Raw genomic sequence first — 18,973 nt, 5'->3', positions numbered from 1 at the left:
GCCGCCGGCCGCGGGGCCGTTTTGTAGCGCTCGCCTCGATCAGCGGCGGGTGGGCCTGAGGGGAGCCCCGGCCTGCGGCTTCTGTGGAGAGATAGCCCGGGCTGGGGGCGCAGCGCCGTCTTCTAAACACCCCCGGCTCACGCACGGGCCCCCGCCTGCGAGGGTTAACGGGCCCCGCCGCTCCTGGCCGCGCTGCAGGAGGAAAAGGTGCTTCTGGCCCCTCGGGCGGCGGCGGCGGGGAGCAGCGAGGTCGTCGGGAGTTTCTGCGGCTCCCAGAGCCAGAAGCTGTTTCGCGGTAGCTCCTTTCCCTCCCGTGTCCGCTGAGGGAGCCCTGTCACTGCCCCCCCGTGCCTCTTGAGAGAGCTCGCTCCCTATGCCAAAAGGCATTTCGCGCAAACATCTCGGTTGCAGTAAATCGTTACTATTATGTGTCCGATCGTGAACTGATACATGAGAATTTGAAAGTGTATTTTCAGGCCTCTTTTGCTTCTTTTTGCTAATTCTCTTTCACCCACTTGAGCGTTATTGTGCTCACACTTGGTTTTCCCTTCCCGGTAGAGGAGAAAAAGAGGGGAACAAAATCTTGACTCTGTTAATTAAGAAGTTAGAAAACTATTTTCAACCTGCACATTTGTTTATGCTTGGGGTTTGATTTGTGGATTTCCATTCCCACCCTGTTTTGAAGTGCAGTACCTGCTGCTTTTTTTTAGGTTTTGTATCTTTTCTGCGTTCTGGGCACTGAAAATGATCATACGTTATGCAGAAAAGTTATTTTTAGTGGATAGGAAAATACTAGCAAATACTCTATAGTTCCTATAAAAAACAGCTATTTCTGGAATAAGCATAGATTGCAGTTGTAACCTGTTACATGTTTCAGTACTGTGAGCCTTGTATTTAAACAGACATACAAATGCTTGAAAAAGTTTTATTGCTGTGTGTTACATTTCTGTTACTCTGATTTACTAGCTACATTAAGTTTTGTTTAAGAAATTGTTACAATAGTTTACACAAATAAGAAAAAAAATATTGAGGGATTTGTGTAGTTTAGGCAAGATACTCAAAACTGTCATGGGGTTTTGAATACTTAATTATAATGAGGAGTCCAAAGTGGTGGTTGAAATTGTAGCTTCTGGGTTATGCATGTGAAAGAAAAATAGGAATGTAAACTGTCTATAATGACCTCTGTGGTAAGCTATTAATGTCAGAGGGCTGGCACTACTTGGAGCTTTTCCTCTCAAGGAAATACTGTTCAATCCTATAAAATATTTTTTTCCACGATATTTTTCACTTTAGAGATAGAGTTTTATGGTCAGTTAGTATTCTTTACTGGTTTGTAAACAATAATTTTTAGGACCCAGAAGCACTGGAATTAATTTATTAAGTGTAAATTCATCTACATGTCAGTAATCAAAACCAGCTTATGACAAACAAACTAAATAGCCATTCTGATAGGACAGGTGAAATAAATGTACAATAATACTTAAAAGTTCAGTTAAAAATGTGCCACAAATATGTGCAAAAAGAACCTGTAATGCCACCCTACATTTTATAAGGATAAACCACGATGTTGCACAAGGAGAGGTGGTTGGGACTGAACCTTTTGCCATGTCACAGGCCCCACGAGCATGACACACTGTAGGCAGGGAGACTGTGCTCTGCCTGCGTGGCAGCGACCCAGCGTCCTCACCTCCGCCCTGTCAGGAGCTGAACATGCTGAGGCAGGAAAAAAACCCTCGAGTGCTCTGAGTGGTGTTTGGCTGTAACTGACTTAGCTGGCCTTCTGGGAACATGATCATCCTCACCTTTTGCAATTTAATTTAAGGTTATAGCCTGCCTCATGCTGCTCTGCCGTGCTGGTTTCTCCTCTGTATGTGAACAAGTGTTCGCAAGGCTGCAGGACAGATCCATTTGCTGCTGGGTATTTAAAACATATGGTGGGGAGGTTTTTCTGCCTCTATTAGCAACTTTGAATAAGGGAAGCATAGGGGAGAAATGGACATTCTTTGAACAAGTGTTGGTGTCAAGAGGAAAAAAGCTGTGTGGAGCTGTGCCCTTGATGCCAATGGTAATACGGGACACCCAGCATTGTTTTCCCCAGTCAGGCACAATGTCAAGCTCTTCAGTGGCTGATCTGGAATATCCAATGGTAAAAACGGCCATGGCCAGTGTATGCAAACCTTCTGTAGAGCAACAGGGCACCCAGGCAGTGGTGCAATCGCTGTGCTGATACTGGCCAATGCATGAGAATCCCTGGCGTGTCTGAAATACAAGGAAATTAATCTTGGTGTATACTATTAGATTAAAATACACTCACTTTAATGCAATGACAAAGTTTGTTTTGTTATGATTTCCTGCTTTATTTCTAAATTAGTTTCTAAATTTCTATCTAAATTTCTAAAGCAGTTTTTCCTTCTGTTATAAGTAACAAGATGGTGTTACAGTTATTGAGATTGAATCTCCTTTTTCTGGCTCTTGCCTTTTTTTTTTTTTTTTAGTTTCACTTAATTCCTTTGGGTTTGTTGGTTTTTTGGGTCTCTTTATCTCAGATCTCCCCTGCCCTTAGCCACACAGCTTCTAAAGCTGTTCAATTACTGGTTTAGAAGATGCTTTTTGGAGTCTTAAACCGTTACTTCAGTTTTAACATGCAGGAAGCTGCAAGATTTGAAAACTGCTAAGGATTTTAGTATTGCAGTGGAAGCAGTTACCTTAATCTGAAATTGAGAAACACTGTTCTTAATGCTGGACATACCATGGCAGAGTTGAAGACTGTCTTTGGCTACCGTTTTGTTACACTGCTTTAGTGCATTAGTAAAAATGGGTAGGGTTTCACGAGGAATCCTATATATCAGAGTGCCCTTGATATTTTTTGCTAATTTTATTTTGTGGAAAGTTATTGATATTAGAACTCCTGTCAGCAGAACAAAGAGGTAGTCAAATGTATCTGAAACAGGAGTCCTAAACCCTGGTTCCTAAATCTCCTCTTCTGTCTCTCTGCTCTGGGAAACAGTGACAGATAGTACTTTTGCCATTGGCAGCAGCAAACATCATTTTCTCAGATTAAAAGTGAGCAGAAAGGCTAACAGTAGTATTATTTTGTGTTTTAACAACAGAGTAAACTGATCACTTCAAGGCTGGTGCTAAAGTATTTCTCCCCCCACCCAGTTCTGTCCATTGGAAGAAGCATAATATGTTTTATCTGAGTTAGGAAAAAAACACCTAGAAATGAGAAGGTAGTTTATTCTCCATCCGTCTACAGCCATGGCAATGCTAATATTGAAAAACTCATGCTTAACTAGCACAACGTGTGGTTTCCTGTGATGTGTACAAATATCTGCTGGCCACAGAGCTGAGGCTGCTGTAGTCGTTTGCTGTGTTTCCCAACAGCAATGAGTTAATACATTTAACCACAGACCTGAAATGGAAATAAAATAGTGATTGTAAAGTTAAGAGTGTCATGGTTAATTGGCTAATTTATCTGGTGTGGGAGGGCTGTTGACTTCACATGAAAGTGGCAGGCAAGAATGCAATTAGCTCACTGGTGAGACTCTCCTGTGGCTTATGTCTCCCTGAGGAGACATTGGTTTCAGAAGAGTTATATGAGTTTCTACTTAGTGTATGGCCTACAAGTTTTCTTCCTCTGGCAGACCTCTGCCGAGAATCTTTTCCCAGTTTGAACAAGTACAGCTCATATCCTCCCTGATTAATAGTACCCTTTTTTCTGTATGTGTAAGTAGTCAGAAAGTCTTTTACAAATGTATTGGTTCCACGAGCTTATCAGTTATGGCCATATCCTGGCTTTCAGGAGACTGTTCTGTACCAGAGTTACATATTTTGTGGGCGTTGTCTCCTGTTGTAACAGGGTTATGTTTTCTCTAAACAATATGACTTCCTTACATTTAAGTCCTGGTACGAGTACACTGACTAAAAATGGAGTAGAGGAATTATGCTCTGATTTTACCTTATTTTTTTTTTTTTTTTTTTTTTTTTTTTTTTTTTTGGAGTAGTCCCTATTGAGTAGAGGAAGAATATTTGCCTCAAAGTTTGCTAGATCTTCTGTTGTTAACTTGTACATAGACAGTCTTACTCTAGTAACTGATATATGGGGCTGATTAATTATTCGTTTTACAACTGAGATGAATTTACTGAGTCAAGATACATCTTTCTGTTGTAGACTTGAAGTGGCATTTTATATTACTTTTGGCTAGTACAAGCCAATTTAGGACATGAAATTTAGAATAAAAGACTTTGTATAGAACTAATCCAGATGTTGCAATTCAGAGCTGAAAATTTCAGTCACTTTTAAGAACCCCTTCCAGTTTGGAAGAAGGGAATATTTCTAACCTGTTGTTTCGTAAACCAAAAGTGTGAATTCATTAATAAGTTGCTGTGGATTAAACCATGACAATTCTCTTACGCTATGGCAGCTATTCTATGCTAAATTTGAGATATCTCACCCTTTAGCAGAAAAAACAAGCAGCAAGATTTTGTAGTTTTAGAAGCAAATAACCAACAGCTGAAAGATGCTATTTTTTTTTCTTTTTCTTCTTACAGGTCCCATGCTGTTTTAAGGCCTGCTGCTTGGAGTGGAGAAGATTTCTATTATTGCTTTGACAATTTCAAGATTGTTTTCACCCTCTCTCAATCACAAGCCTACTGTAGCTTGTTAGTTATGCTATTTATTTTTTCTTTCTCCAAATACTATGTGGCTATTTCATGTCAGGCTGGAACCTGCTTTAACTGAAGGGTGGAGAATCTCTGGGTGGGGTAGATCCCCAGCTTTCTGGGGCTGTGCCAGTGCCGTCTCCCATGATCTGGTACATATCTGACAGCATGACCACAGCCATGGGGTGGGATGTGTGCCTACTTGACTAGGAGTGCCTGCAGTTTGGTCCCTTGGTGGATCCACTCTGGTCATGTCATGTGATTAATTGGGATGAAAAACTAGATGGATTGTTCTTGTTAGTTATTAGAGTCTTCTTATTCCTGTTCTGGTGTTAGTCATCTATTCAGTGACATATAAGGAGAACCTATTTATTGCAGCTTGAGGAGAATTCCATTACACTAGTTAATTTGGAGAAGCAGGGGAAAAGAAAGCATTGTCTTCTAATGTTGACCAAAACCAAAATTCTAGAATGAAGATGAGTTATCAGTGTAACTGCAGCTATTTATATTGCAATGGTAGAATCTCCAGGTCACTTTTCTGTTACTGTAGGTAACAGGTACTGAACAGCTCAGACACAGAACAAGAGAGCTCTTTGTGAAAGTCTAAGTCTAAAGCTATCCTATATTATATCTCATCTTCTGCTTATCCTTTCTTGGGCATGTACCTCACTGGCTTTCTGCTGCAGATTTCAGACTGATTTTCTAATCTTAAAATTATAAAAAATATTTTTTCTCTTTAGATTTTAAGTGAAAGGAAAAATAAAATATACTGTGAACTTAGAAAGGGTTGGAAAGGATGAAGAGAAATAAATGTTTTCATAATATAAAATTTTATTTACTGAATTTTAATAAGGTCTACCCTAGAGCAAAAATAATAAGTCCTATTTTGATCAAAGAGGATTCAGTTTCAACTGGACATGTTTTATAAAGGTAAACATGCTTAATCAGATTCAATTTTACCTTCAGCAACTCTTAAACAGAAGTTTATCAGCCAATTAAGTTTATTCAGAATCAGGGACATTTATGCCTTGGCACAGCAAAATATTTAATCATATTTTTAGGTCTATGCCTTCTTCCTTTTGAGTATTTGTTTACATTTCTGGAAGATTTTATAAAATACATTTTTCTAACTGAGCAAGCCAGTGACTCAAAACTTTAGGTTAGATTGAAGAAGAGAGGCTTCCTTGAAAATTTCAGCTCTACACCGATTAAAAAGGAAATAGTTTTTATTCTGTAGGGGAAGATTATTTACATGCACATTTACCAAAACCTGGTAAAGATGCAGGGTGCTTTAGAAACATTGAAGGAGATGTGGTCAGAGAAACAGGTGTGATCATGCCTCCAAAATGCTTATAGTTAGTACTGATGCAAGACCCATATTATATTCAGAAGGGAAGAACAGAGTAAATTGAGGAATAAAACCTAGTTTCAAAACAAAAAGTTTTACTGTTTTGAAGATGTAGAAGAATATGAATACTGGTACAGGACATGAGGATAACTTAAGACTTGAAGCAACAGAAAGAGAAGACAGAAGAGGAACCATATCTTACTTGAAAAGGAGGTAAGACATCTGAGTTGGTACAAGCTATTTTGTGCTCTCCACTGAAGAGAGAGTGGCTTGGAAATGAGACAATAACGAACACCAAGAAAAACAAGAAGTGAAAGGTAGGGTACTGTGGTTGCATCAAGAAGTGTTATCACTTACAGCACTTTTTTGGTTTCTCATTTCCACTAATGGAAACATTAAAAAAAGTAAAAAAAAAAAAAAAAAGGTTTGTGGTAAAGGACATACAGTGTATGTATATCACACAAATCTCCTGTGGAACAAAAAGCACCATAAATGTGTCATTAAAGGAAAATGTAGCACTTTATTCCTGATGCAGTTTTTATTCGATTTCTTGTGTAAATCACTATTTTATTACATATTTTTTTCAAGTCATCTGCAGTTTCTATAATGCCACTGTCATCATAAAGCAGATGAGTAGCATCTGAACATTTAAAAAATCACGGTACTAATTTTTTTTTAAATGCCTGGTTTTTAATATTGTACCTACTTCTGTCATAATTATATGCATATGATTATCACTCAGTTATTGCAGGGGAAAAAACGGGGAGTCAGCAGGAGGATTTTATTCTTGTGGTGTTTAGGGGTTTTTTTTGTTTATTATTATTTTTCTGTCAACCTTGGACTAATAGGGGGAATTCATCAGTGATGTTTCCCAGGAATTTGTACCAGGCTTCTGTGCTTCAGTGTTGTCATAAATGATCCCAAAGGGGCTACAAAATGAGGTGAGAAGGTTTGCTGATGACAGGGAATTACTTAGAGTAATAAAATTGAAAGTTGACCTTTTACTTTAGATCTGTAATGATACTCAGTAGCTGGGTGATAAAGCAGCAAATATTAGTAGTGTAAACTGATTTGCCTTGAAGAAAAGGTGGTCTTGGGTTTTTTTAATCCAAAAGGGCAAGTCTTAAGCTAGCTCTGTTATTGCTTAGATTGTGTAATAAAAAAGTTTTGTGAAAATAGTGCAGTGTTCAGTGGTGGTCAAAATAGCAAGTATTAGGAATAATAGAATTGCTAAGGAAAATGATAGCATAAAATGCAAACGATTGTTGTATTACTGCATAAATCCATGGTACACCTGTATCACAAATATGACATTCAAGTCTACTCCTGTAAGGTAATGAGTAGCATGCTGGAGGTAAATAGAAATGGTCACTATTTCTCATAACACAAGAAAAAAAGAATCAAATCAGGTGGCAAATTCAAAAGTGCATGCTGAACATTGCTACCTGTCTTTCCCTGGTATTGCATACTGCAATTTCTCAACTGTCTTCTGCTCTGTGAAGTTATCCCACCTTTTGGACTGGACTGCAAATCAGAGTTAAAGTATAAGCTTTTTAACGGCTTTGTGGAGAAGATGAGTTAGGATCTGATGTACCTTTGAGAGATTAAAGTTCAGAGCACACTTTTCGCTTTCCTATGCATGTTGAGAACGTACAGTTCTGCTCTTTAAGCACTGTGGATGAAAAGTGCTATTACCTTGTGTTATGAATTGTACGAACCAAAGGTCTTCCTTTTCCCTTAGGTTTTTAAATTATGGTGCTTAGTTCCTGGTGAGAATTTATCTTTAATTGCAGACAAAATAACAATCAGTGCCATGAGCAGAACTCGGTGTTGAAAATAAAAAATATGTAACTGAAGAATGAATGATTACTTGTTCTAGCAAAAAAAAAAAATCTCAAAGGATGGGGGGTAAGCACGTATGAGTGCAAAGAGGTGCAGCTGTATGACCAAGTGAGTGTGGGTGAGTACATGTGAGCATGGGCGTGAGACGGCACAGGAGTCAATGTGTATGAGCAAATGGGCATGGCGGGGGGGGGTGTGTGTGAGTCAATGTAAAGATGCATCAGTGTGCATACATACTGGTGAGCGTGCAAGTGAGTGTGAACATGTGTGCAAGCATGCGGGTGAGTGTGTGTATTGAGTGTTTTTCAAGACATAGGAGGGTGAAGGATTTAAAACAGAATTTATGGCCTTCCATTTTTGTGCTCCACAGAGGTGGTTGAGGAGAGGTGGCTCTCACTCTCCAGTCCCCCACCTGTCTGGAGTCCATTTGTTTTTCCCTGCTGCACTTTCACAGGGAATGTGCTGAAGACTGAATCTTCCAGTGAAAGGGTAGCAAGAGCATTTCTGCTCTGGAAGCAATTTCCCCAATCTTTCTAGACTCTCAGCAGTGTGAAGCACCCTTTTGTCCAGTGTTTCATCTGGTTATGCCAAAATGAAATATGCAGTTTGTGGACATCTGTAGAATAGTGCTGACAATGTTTGCAGTTTTGGACACTGAAAACAAAAGACACACAAAAATATATCCCTGTGCTTGTTGGAACAATGAGTTATAAACTTGATATGTATTTGTTTCCTCACACTGAAAAAAAGAATGATATTTAGCAAAAAGTATTGTTGGTATCCTCGTTGGACCCCAACATTATCTTGTTCCTGAAAAACTTGCTGAGGAAATTTGAATGTTATAAGAATGGGAGGATATGGTTGCAAGTTCTACTCCATCCTGCGTTGTTTTGGACCCTGGCCATCAGGAAACATTTTATCTACTTCAGACATGAAACACTTTCTCTTCAGAAGTAATATTACAAGCAAGATGTGTAAATAATCTGTGGCAAGGGGCAACTTTATTACAGAAAGGGAAGTCATCTCAACTTTTCTTTGATGAAATTTTAAAAAGATTTCTACAAAAGATATGCAGAGAGGAATTTGCATGGTTTGTATTGACCTACATAAACCCTAGTTAAACATAAAAGTAGCTTACAAGTTGTTTCACTCTGCTTCTGTCACCCTTTGTGCTTTATCAACCACTGAACCTTATTCTTTGTGAATTCATACATGTTTAATATTGCATTGCAGATATTTTTTCCTCACCTCCAAAAATATTAATAAAAATAAGACTGGATGAGAATATTTAAAAGAGCATTGTTTATCCTATTCTTGCCTCTGCCAAGCTGTGTGTCTAGAAAATAGAAATACAGGCTTCTGCCTGCTGCAGAGGAATGGAAATAAATCCTCATATGAGCTCTTTCAAAAGAAATTACATATCCTGGAGTAATTACTCACAGATCAGCATAACATTTTGTTGCATATCTTGAGCTTTATTTCAAAAGATGGACTCTAGACATTTGCTTTGGTATCTAACTGGTAATTTTACCAAATGTAACTAGCTTGGATGAAAAGTTATGTGGTTGACCTGAATGACTCATGTCACGGGGGGAAGCAGGAGAAAGACAGTTTGAAGCAAAGGGTACAGGAAACCTTGTGGAGAAATAAAATCAAGATTGCTACATATTCCTGTAACTAACACTCACTTTTAAGAATATGTTTCTGCAGAAAGAGGAATTAAATAGTGATATGATATAAAAGTAATACCTTTAAAATAATTTTGGAAGACCAACATCAAATCAACTGTGCAACCAAATGGCCATCACACTGCAATTACTTAGACATTGTTTCTTCTTATTGGCAGTTTTAATGTGAATTACTTTACAGTGATTAGTGTTCATACTTATTCTGTGAAATAAATAAACATTAAGCCAATGGTTTCATAGATTGTAAAGCAAATAAGTTATTCCATGTTGTGGAGCAATTGCCACACTGGAAATAAAAAACAGAAGCTTTGATTCCAAATCTGTTGATACGATTTGGAAGTGGAAAAGCTGCCCGATATCTAAGAGCTTCCTAGAATTGGTTAGCTACATGTTGCCTCCTTTTCTGGTGTTGACACTGGATTTAAGGTAGCTAATACCGCCTTTCTTTATGGTACTTGTTGCCAAAGCATTTACAGTTTTAAAAGGTGATGGAGATGGAAATGTCTGAGAGACAGACTGACCTATAAAATAGATCAGGACAACAAAAATTATTCTGGATCTTATTTTCTTTGCTTATGTTGTCGCATCTTCTGGCCTTAATCTCACATCCTTCCGTGTTCTATACCCTCCACCAATAAAAATGTAACGTACAAAGAGCTTTCATCAGTCTATCTGAAAGCACTCTGCAGTTGTTCCTTGTTTCACAAAACCACAGTTAGATAACGTCCATTCTGCAGGCTGGTGAACTGAAGCCAAGACGAACTGGTTTGCCAAAACAAATTGTATCTGTTGTAAAAGCATTATCAAACTCTTTCTGTGAGCCTCAGGCTGCAGATGTATAATTTCATCTAAGAAATGGTGCAGGTTCAGTTGCCTCATTACCAGAGAACTGGAAGGCCTGTCTCGCAACAGAACTTTTTCATCCATCATTCCCTGGCCTTTCTGAGTTTCTCCCCAGAACTTCTTGTGCAAAGGGACGTGTGGAGCCCCTGCAAATCCTTCTGAGGAGTCATCCTTCCCCAACCTACCCAACAAATCACACAGTCTCTGTGTTGAGTGGAATTTCTATTCTTGCAGAGATGGAAACATGTTGCTTCCCAGGCTATTTTAAAGTTAATATGATTTTCTGAGGTTTTAAGGAACTTTTCCAAGTGAAGTGACCGCACAAAGATTTTTTTAGATACTCAAATACAGTCTCAAGGCTTTATCATCTGGTCAAGGCAAAACTCCCTTCATGTTAATGACTGCAGACATAGGACTCAAATTTTGGGCAAGAATTAATATTTCACATCAAAATATTCTGACTTTTGTACCACTAATGGTTAGTAGTAGACTGCAATCAAGTTATTTAATCATGTAAGGGTTTTCAAAGCCAGTAAAAATATCATCATGAGATTTTTTTTGAATCCTCATTTACAACAAACATTCATTGCCAGTGCTTTATGATCACAGAAGGACATAGTTTAAGCATGGGTTTAAAAAAAAAAAAAGCTTTCAATACAAGATCTACTTCTGTCATCACATCTGTCTGCCTTTTGCCATTAGGCAAGCAGTGTATTTATCTTTGAAGTCCTTTATTTGCAAAGGTGCTAGTCATGCTCTGTTAGTACTCTCTAATCTCCATATGTGCACTTAGTTGAGAGCATAATACATTTTTATTTCCTGATGAACTAATGGTTTCTGATGAGTTGCAGGGTCTTCAGTGTTGTGAAGGTCTGTTTTGACCCTAAATGACTTGGGTTAGGTCACTAAAATGCTAGGTGATGAAATAACTTAGCATGCTTATTTGAGCTTCCTTAACCAATGTGCTTATTTGAGAAAGGGAAAAAAGGAAAAGAAATACAGCAGTGGAAAAATGTTATTGGTGATCCCACTCTAAAAGGTTAGTGAATTCTCGGAATTGTGATATCTGAAAGGAGATTTAAAAAATTGTGAGTATTTTTAAAGTAATTTAGGGTCAGAAGGGTCTTTCTGGAAACAATCAGTTATGGAAGAGCCTGTGGATACCTGAGTTCTAGTCTTAACCACATCCCACTATGTGGCCTGGTTATCAGAGTCTCCAGAGTTTGCTGCAAATCCCCTTTATTGAGGGATCAGATGAAATCTTAACAAATTACCTTATGATACACACTGTCACGGAAACAGATAGTTCCAGCTTTTTGCTCTGAATCATTCATTGCTTTGTTCTTTCTTTCTTTCTTTGTCTGAATGCAACAAAATAGAAGCTTTTGAGACTGCACTTAACAGATTCCAAACTTCGGGAAAACGTTTTAGTTATCTGTGAGATCAACCCTGTTAATTTTGGTGCAAATAGAAAATGATTAAAGCTTAATTTCCACTAAAATCAGATTAAAGAAGGATTCTTTAAAAGCTTTCAGTGTAAGCCCTCTACAGCTGTCAGGCTATCTGTCCTTTTCCTTAGAAAGCCATGGTGGCTGCAAAACTCGTGAAACTGATGTGAGCAAAACTAAGCATGCAGAAGTGGTTTAATTGAGAATAGAATTTTTAGCCTGACTTTTTCAAAATGTAGGATTTGTGATAGCAATAATTTGGGGAGGGGGAATCTTCCAAATCCCTATCTTCCCCCTTTAGTGAGAGCTGTATGCATACTCAAAGATATGCAAGGAATTCTCTAAAAGGCTGGGCATGTTTCTTATATTTTCAGGATTGAAAAAAGTCTCCTTCTGTCTGTCTTTAGAACAAGCTATTAAAGTCTCTCTCAACCAAAGAGAGGGATCAGAGATTATCAGTACTGTGGATTTTCTGCTGCTTTAGGAAAATGCAGTAGCCAGGAACTGCATTAATAATACTTCACTGCATGGCAGGGCCATTTTAAAGGCTAGCATGTTAATCTTTATTTAGGTTTTAAATCTTATAAAGACTACTTGTTTTTAGAACAAATCTGGCTCTTCTGTCTATAACCTTATGGATTTCTAAAGGTTTTTAATTTTAGATAGAAGATGGGCAATTTACTTCATAATCTAATTAGTAAGTTAGAGTTGGACTTGTTTTGAATAATGTGAGACCAAGAAGGACAGGATGACGTTTCTAAGAGAGTATGAACAAATAGCTGGAGGACCTAGCTTTTCATTAGTTTGGTATTTTAATACATAGTCTCTCACAGGTCAAGGATTCAGCCAGGTACCTTTGGGCAATGCCAAAACATTTCAGGTGGATTTAATGGGTTGAAGCAAAGATAATTCTGTTATTTTGGGGCTATGCTTTCAGTGAAACCAGAACAAAACTTCCATTGATTTAAATACAAAACCAAGATCATGCTTAATGCTACTGTGATGTGATTCCTGACTTGGATGATGAATTTCTGATCTTCCAAAAGAGTATGCAGTACTCTAATGGCAGTAATATTTGCAGGTGACATATATGCAATTTAATATTTTTTTTCTGAAAGGCCTGGGATTTAGTTAAAAGGAGGTAGATGGAATTTTTTTCCATTGAGAAGTTTCAAAGAGTCACTAGACCACTCTATACTTTCACCACACACACGCATAAACCTAAATACTTGCTGCACTGTGGCAAATTAGTTATGGTATCATAGGCAGCATTAGCCAATAACTCTATGTTAAAGTGCCATTCCCTTATCCACATCATCTTCCATATCCTTCAGCTACTCTTGAGCCTATTTCTCAAGCAAAGGACCATTACTATTAAAAACGTAATATTACCTTTGTATTTGGAAAACAAGTAGTTTTTTTTTAACATTAATACTGTGTTTGCAAATGCTTCAATGCTGCTTGAGCTCTGCTCTTGATTAGGATGAGTGCTGTATTTCTCCGTGGCCTGATGTGTCACTGCTTCATTGCAGAAGGATGACTGTGGATCCCGAGAAGGTTTGCTGACAGGTGATTTCTCTGACAACTTGGAAGATGAGAAGTGATGTTACCAACGTGCTCTGCACACCCACACTGGGGTGCGTAAGCTTGATTCTGACAGAGTTCTGATACATTTGGTAGAATTACTCTGATGGATGAGGAGTATCCCCAAAGACAGGGTTCGTAGTGAGGCCAGAACTGTGCAGTATTCTGATTAGCTGTCCTCCTCCTTGAAGTTTCTTGGTGAGCAGTGCATACATGAACACACACTACTTTTTTCCTCCCACGCACACAAACTCTGCATCAAGTTGTTTAAGTGAGTTGTGACAGTATTAATGCTGTTGGCTTCTTTCTGCCGGGGGCTGACTACTGCACTCCTATCTGGAAAGTTTTCCACCAAACTCAGAGATTATTTTTCATTAAAACATTATCTGGTTTTGTCCCTCAAGCTTGGGTGTCTTTCTACTCATGAATGTAAACATCAAAGGCAATTAATAAATCCCTTTGAATAACGTGCCAATACTCTACTCTTACATAACTGTCAGTCCTAAGTAGAAGATGCTTTCTTACCAACTAAAGCATCTTGGCAAGGATTTCACACATTTTAAATTATTTCTGCTGCTTCCAGAGCATACATTAGATAAAATCTGTTGAATTTGAATCATTGACCCTTAACCTGAACAACAGTTTTACAAATGTCCTCCAGGAAACACATTGTGCACTTAACTTCCCCTATGAAAACTACAAAAAAATGTACACCAAAATACAAGGGCCAGAGCCATGACAGAATTAGACTTGGACAGGGATATGAAAACTACCTCAGCATACTTGATAGGATAATTTATTTTCAGCAATATACACTGTGTGACTACAAATAAATGCATGACATTGAGGAATTGTACATTTCATTTTTAATAGGTTTTTTTTGACTTGCAAAATATTTCCATTGACTCGCAATGCTTAAAGAGCCATGAAGTCGTGTTACTGATGAACATAGGGTTACTACAAGAAGCCTCATGCTATTAGCTCATACCAGAAAGGAAATAGCAGATTTTGTTGGTGAGGGCTTGGATCTTCAATGGAGTTGCAGGAATTTGGGCAGCTGGGGGAAGACCCTGTAGCCTTTTTCTTAGCAGCCTGCTAAAGAGATCACTGTGGAAGTCTCTTGCTCTAGGATTCCTACTGCTAGTGGTGGTTTGGGTTTGTTTGTTTTATTTTAATTTTTTGATACAGGATAATTCAAGTGAGTAGTCAATGTGAAGCTTTATCATCCTCTGCCTTTGGATGTCTGATTAAGCATGACTTGCTGTGATTGGGATTTTAAATACCAGAAGTCTTTCCAATTACCTCAATTACCTTTACCCAAGGAATGATTGCTATTTCCAGGTACGCATCCTGTTGTCCGCAGTTTCTCCCTCAGGATTTTCTGGCATCATTCTTGCATTAATAGGCCTTACGAAAGCTTACTATAGACTAGCAACTATCCCACGGTACCTCTGGAGTTTACTGCAGCCCTGACACGCTTTCTGTGTGCATTTTCTAACTCTTCTACATCCACTCCATTTTAGGAATGTTCAGAAGTTTCATTTTATTTAAAGCCTTCAAATGATAGAAATCATGTGTATGACATAGAACACATCCTATCCAAAAAACATTTCTTATAAATTCTTCTCTGATTATATAAGCCATCTGTAAAAGGAAGTTATATGAAAAAGATTAAAATAGGTATCACAAAGTAAATATTTACAGTAAAACAAGTAGTGAAATGTGTTAAATTGTTTCTTCAGTTCCATGTTCTAATAGCTCTTCTGGACATAATGTATTTGAAAAAATAGACTTAAATATGGAAAATCATTTATGACTTTCAGATGTATGCCCTGTCATGCTGGTTTGTGGAGAGTGTTGTCTAGATCTATGGGGCATACAATTGCTGTGCCAAGATCTGTGGTAGTATTTTGGCTTCTAGTGCCTAAATTCCCATTTACTGAAACAGGACGTGAGTCCTAAGAGATGAACCCAAAAGAAGATTTTACTTACACTTGAAACTATTGGCAGTATTTTTTGATTGCAGAGTAGAATTTTCTTATGTTTGAACCTTAACTCATATATGTATATAAATATATGTAACTACATATATATAGTTAGCTGAAATTATTGTATAGATTTTTGAGAGCCACATGCAGACCTGACACATGCGGAAAACACATGGAAGCTATTGCATAACAGTGAAACAATAAAAATGTAACCATGGCCTATTTTTCCTCTTTCATTCATTACTAACACTACCCCTTTCTCCCTGAAAGAAATCTGCAATGAAATATTAATAGCAACATACTTTTGAATAAACATCTGCAGATGTAAGCAATAGCCATTTAAGCTTGAATAAACACTCAGAACAAGAATAGTGAGTGTTAATAAAGTTCAAAATTACCAAGAAAAGGCATTGTCAGATTAATCCAGGAAATTATACTGCATTTTCAAAAAGTGTATTTTTGAAGAAGTAATACAACCTTTTGCTTTCTTTATGAGTGAAAAAGAACCTGTCTCCCTCTGCTGGTTTTCAGAGAAAAAAAAGTTTATAAAGACTAAAAAATCATAGCCGAAATTTTGATACAAATTACCATATGTTCCACAATTAGGACTTAAACTTGTTGCCTTTAAATACATAGAAGTCACCTTGAGGACATTAGAACCACCTATCTTGATGAGCTGAGAATTGGTAGATTTTTGTAGTATTTACTCTGTTTAAGCTAATTGTTTCTCAGTATATTTGGCATGATTACTTTCTACGTCCATCTTTAAGAAAATTTAATTTAAGGTAAATTGAAACTGTTTAGCCTTTAATTCAAACCTCACTGAATCTCGTAGCTATCCTGAAGAGCAGCCTGATATCAGAGGCATAAATGTAGATGCATCATTTTCCTTTCCTGCATAGCCTGAGTTAGTGTACTTTATAATTCAGCTTCTGAGGCAGCTTTGCATTGCTCCAGCTGAGGCTGGGTGCTGTGGGATGGGTGCTCGCACCTGCCCAAACGCCGCGTTGCCCACCCTGGGAGCTGCCAGCCCCCCAGTGCCGCTCCCCGAGGCGGGCAGACACCCACACGAGCTCTGCACCAAGGGGAGCGTGTCAGCGGGACGGGGCTGAACTTTGTGTTGCAGTCCCCACCCCGATGAACAAGTGTTTGGGAATTTCCACGGAACAGACGTGCTGCTCAAAGTACCGTGTTCTGGTACACATCATGGTATCTGCCAAGAGGTTTCTGTCCTGGGTACGATACACTCCATCTTCCTATTGTCAGAGAAAACACATTTCTCCTTTAATAGCCCCTGTGCTTCTACTAATAATATCTCATTCACAAAGGCAAGTAGCAATTCCAGTAGTTAAATTGAGGCATTCATCTGTTAAATTTGTAGGGCTTACATAAGTACATTTTAGACTGAGAAGAAAATTAAGGCAATTTTGTTTTTAAAGTGGTTTGGGGTTTGGTTTTTTTTGTTGTTGTTTTTGTTTGGGTTTTTTTTTTTTGGTGGGGACTTTTTTGTTTGTTTTGTTATTTGTTGGTTTGGTTTTGTTGGGTTTTTTGGGTTGTTTTTGGTTTGGTTTGGTTTGGTTTGGGTTTTTTGTTGTTTTTTTTTTTTTTTATTCCCATGTGTTATCTTCACCAAAACACATTTGTTATGCCTTGTTACATGAAGTCGCACTTCTGATCTGGGTATACATCAAGCGTCCTTGTATTCTCAATATTGTGTTAAAAGGCATCTGCCAGCTGCTGTTTGTCATATTTCCAGTTAATACCAGTGTCAGTATAGTTAATTACAAAAGTCGATTCGATTTTTGCATATGTCGTTTGGAATTCTTTTGTGAAGTTTGAATATCAGGGTAGTGAGCACAGCACATACTTTCTCCAAACATTTGACCAAATTCTCTCATGTTTATTCTGCCTGTAGTATGTAATGTAAATTTTAATAGAAATGTTCCTAAATAAAATTGTTTGGATTTTTACTGCTTGTTTATCTGCAACGCACTTTTTTTTTTTTTTTTTTTTTTTTAACAGGTTTTACCAAGTGTCTCCTGAAAACTCTCAGGGCAGCTATGGCATTTAGTCAATGTATCACAGCAACATATATAGTAGTGAGGTAGTGAGTCTGCTGAGACACACACCTTGTGCACTGCATTTACATGGACATATTAATAACTTCCTGTATAAGAAATACTTTAAAACTGATGTAATGTTTTCATGTGGGAATGTGTAACTTGTAATTATCCATTCATAAGCAAGTCTGCAGGCTATGTCATTGTTCCCTTCATTGACTCAACTCTCTAGAGGATAGTATCATTTTACCTAGGAGCTGGGCAAGGAGCAACTGCCAAGCAGTTATCTCTCTTGAAGCAGAACTATTTTGGCTGCCAAGCTGTGGAGAATGTTACGTGGCATCTGATATACAAATGCATTTTCTAAAACTGGCTGGTACTGCTTCTAGAGTGCACCTGATAATTAGTATATATTTAACATAGACGTAACTGAGAAACTATGAAAACAGAAGCAAAAGTACTGATGTTGGAGTTGCTCGTCAGTGTAAGGAGCAAAAGCAAAGGAAGGAATAGTATATCCAGTTTGTAATTTAGTGTGGTAAAAGCAAATCAGTACTTATTTAACATGAAGTGGAATTTGGGTTTTATGCAGTCCTTTGTAACCTAGAATATTTTGCAAAAATGAGATATTGCTAAAAAGCATGGGCTTAAGTTATTAAAATTCATACAAAATAGCAGGAAAATTTCCTGACAAGAAGGAAAAAATTTCTAAGGAGAATCACAAGAGGCTCTTAAAGTGTTATCATGGGACTGATAGGCTTGATAATAGTCTAAAATTCTGCACTAATTCATAGAATGAAACAAATAATCTTTTCTATCTTGACTTTTATGACCTGGTCATATTGTCGTATATTACATAATGTGATGGGGGTAAGTCAGTCAGATAGTCATGATCTTGCTGAAATTGTTGAATGTGTTAGCCGCCTTCTACTTAGGCTAAGCAGATTAATGCTCCATTGGCTGGTGATGGATGAAAACACAGAAAAATGGTTGTCCCAGGACTAAACCCTGTGGCAGGTGAGTCAGAGGTGCAGTCCGGAGCAGTTCCCTGCGAGCTGTGTGTGAGGGGCAAAGCAGCACAAACACTGGCAGGACTGTTTTACATCAGGAGGTGCTTGTCCATTAGCATCCCAGTGAGAAAGGCATTCTGCCTCTGTAAAGTATCATTTAAATCGCTGTTTATTAGACCCAGCACTACTAGGAGAGAATATCATAAATAATCCTACACCCCTGTAGATGCTGGGAACCCTGTTCAGCTGTGCAGCATCGGACGGGCGCAGCACATTCTGCAGACCCCATCCTTAGAAAAGGGTTTTCCATGTCAGTCAGTGTAGGATTTTTCTTACAAGAAAACAACGCTGTCCCTCATTTCTACTGCCAAACACAAAGGGTGTTCACATGGGAAGCTCTTGCTGCACGTTGAGGTAAAGGCAAGGATGCGCAGGTGGTATAATCGCCGGTACCAAGCGGGAGCTGCCTGCAGCCCCCTGTTACAGTGAGCCACAGGGAT

The 18,973-nt window shown here is 38.2% G+C and overlaps 1 long non-coding RNA gene across 3 annotated transcripts; it reads left to right on the top strand.

Moving 5' to 3' along the window:
• The first annotated feature begins 4,189 nt into the window (after nucleotides 1-4,189).
• On the top strand, nucleotides 4,190-16,012 carry LOC113481184. Of its 3 annotated transcripts, XR_003398619.1 has the most exons (4): nucleotides 4,190-4,662; nucleotides 6,120-6,223; nucleotides 6,859-6,951; nucleotides 8,223-8,546. It is a non-coding gene; the product is annotated as an uncharacterized LOC113481184 (long non-coding RNA). The 3 variants fall into 3 exon arrangements; XR_003398618.1 differs by lacking the exons at nucleotides 4,190-4,662; nucleotides 8,223-8,546 and adding an exon at nucleotides 13,364-16,012 and having other exon boundaries at nucleotides 5,473-6,223; XR_003398617.1 differs by lacking the exon at nucleotides 4,190-4,662 and having other exon boundaries at nucleotides 5,473-6,223.
• The last annotated feature ends 2,961 nt before the right edge of the window (nucleotides 16,013-18,973 follow it).

The sequence above is a fragment of the Athene cunicularia genome (assembly GCF_003259725.1).
Source record: "Athene cunicularia isolate RWA chromosome 5 unlocalized genomic scaffold, athCun1 chr5_part2, whole genome shotgun sequence".
NCBI classification, from domain to species: Eukaryota; Metazoa; Chordata; class Aves; order Strigiformes; family Strigidae; genus Athene; species Athene cunicularia.
This window is presented reverse-complemented; position numbering and strand designations above follow the sequence as displayed.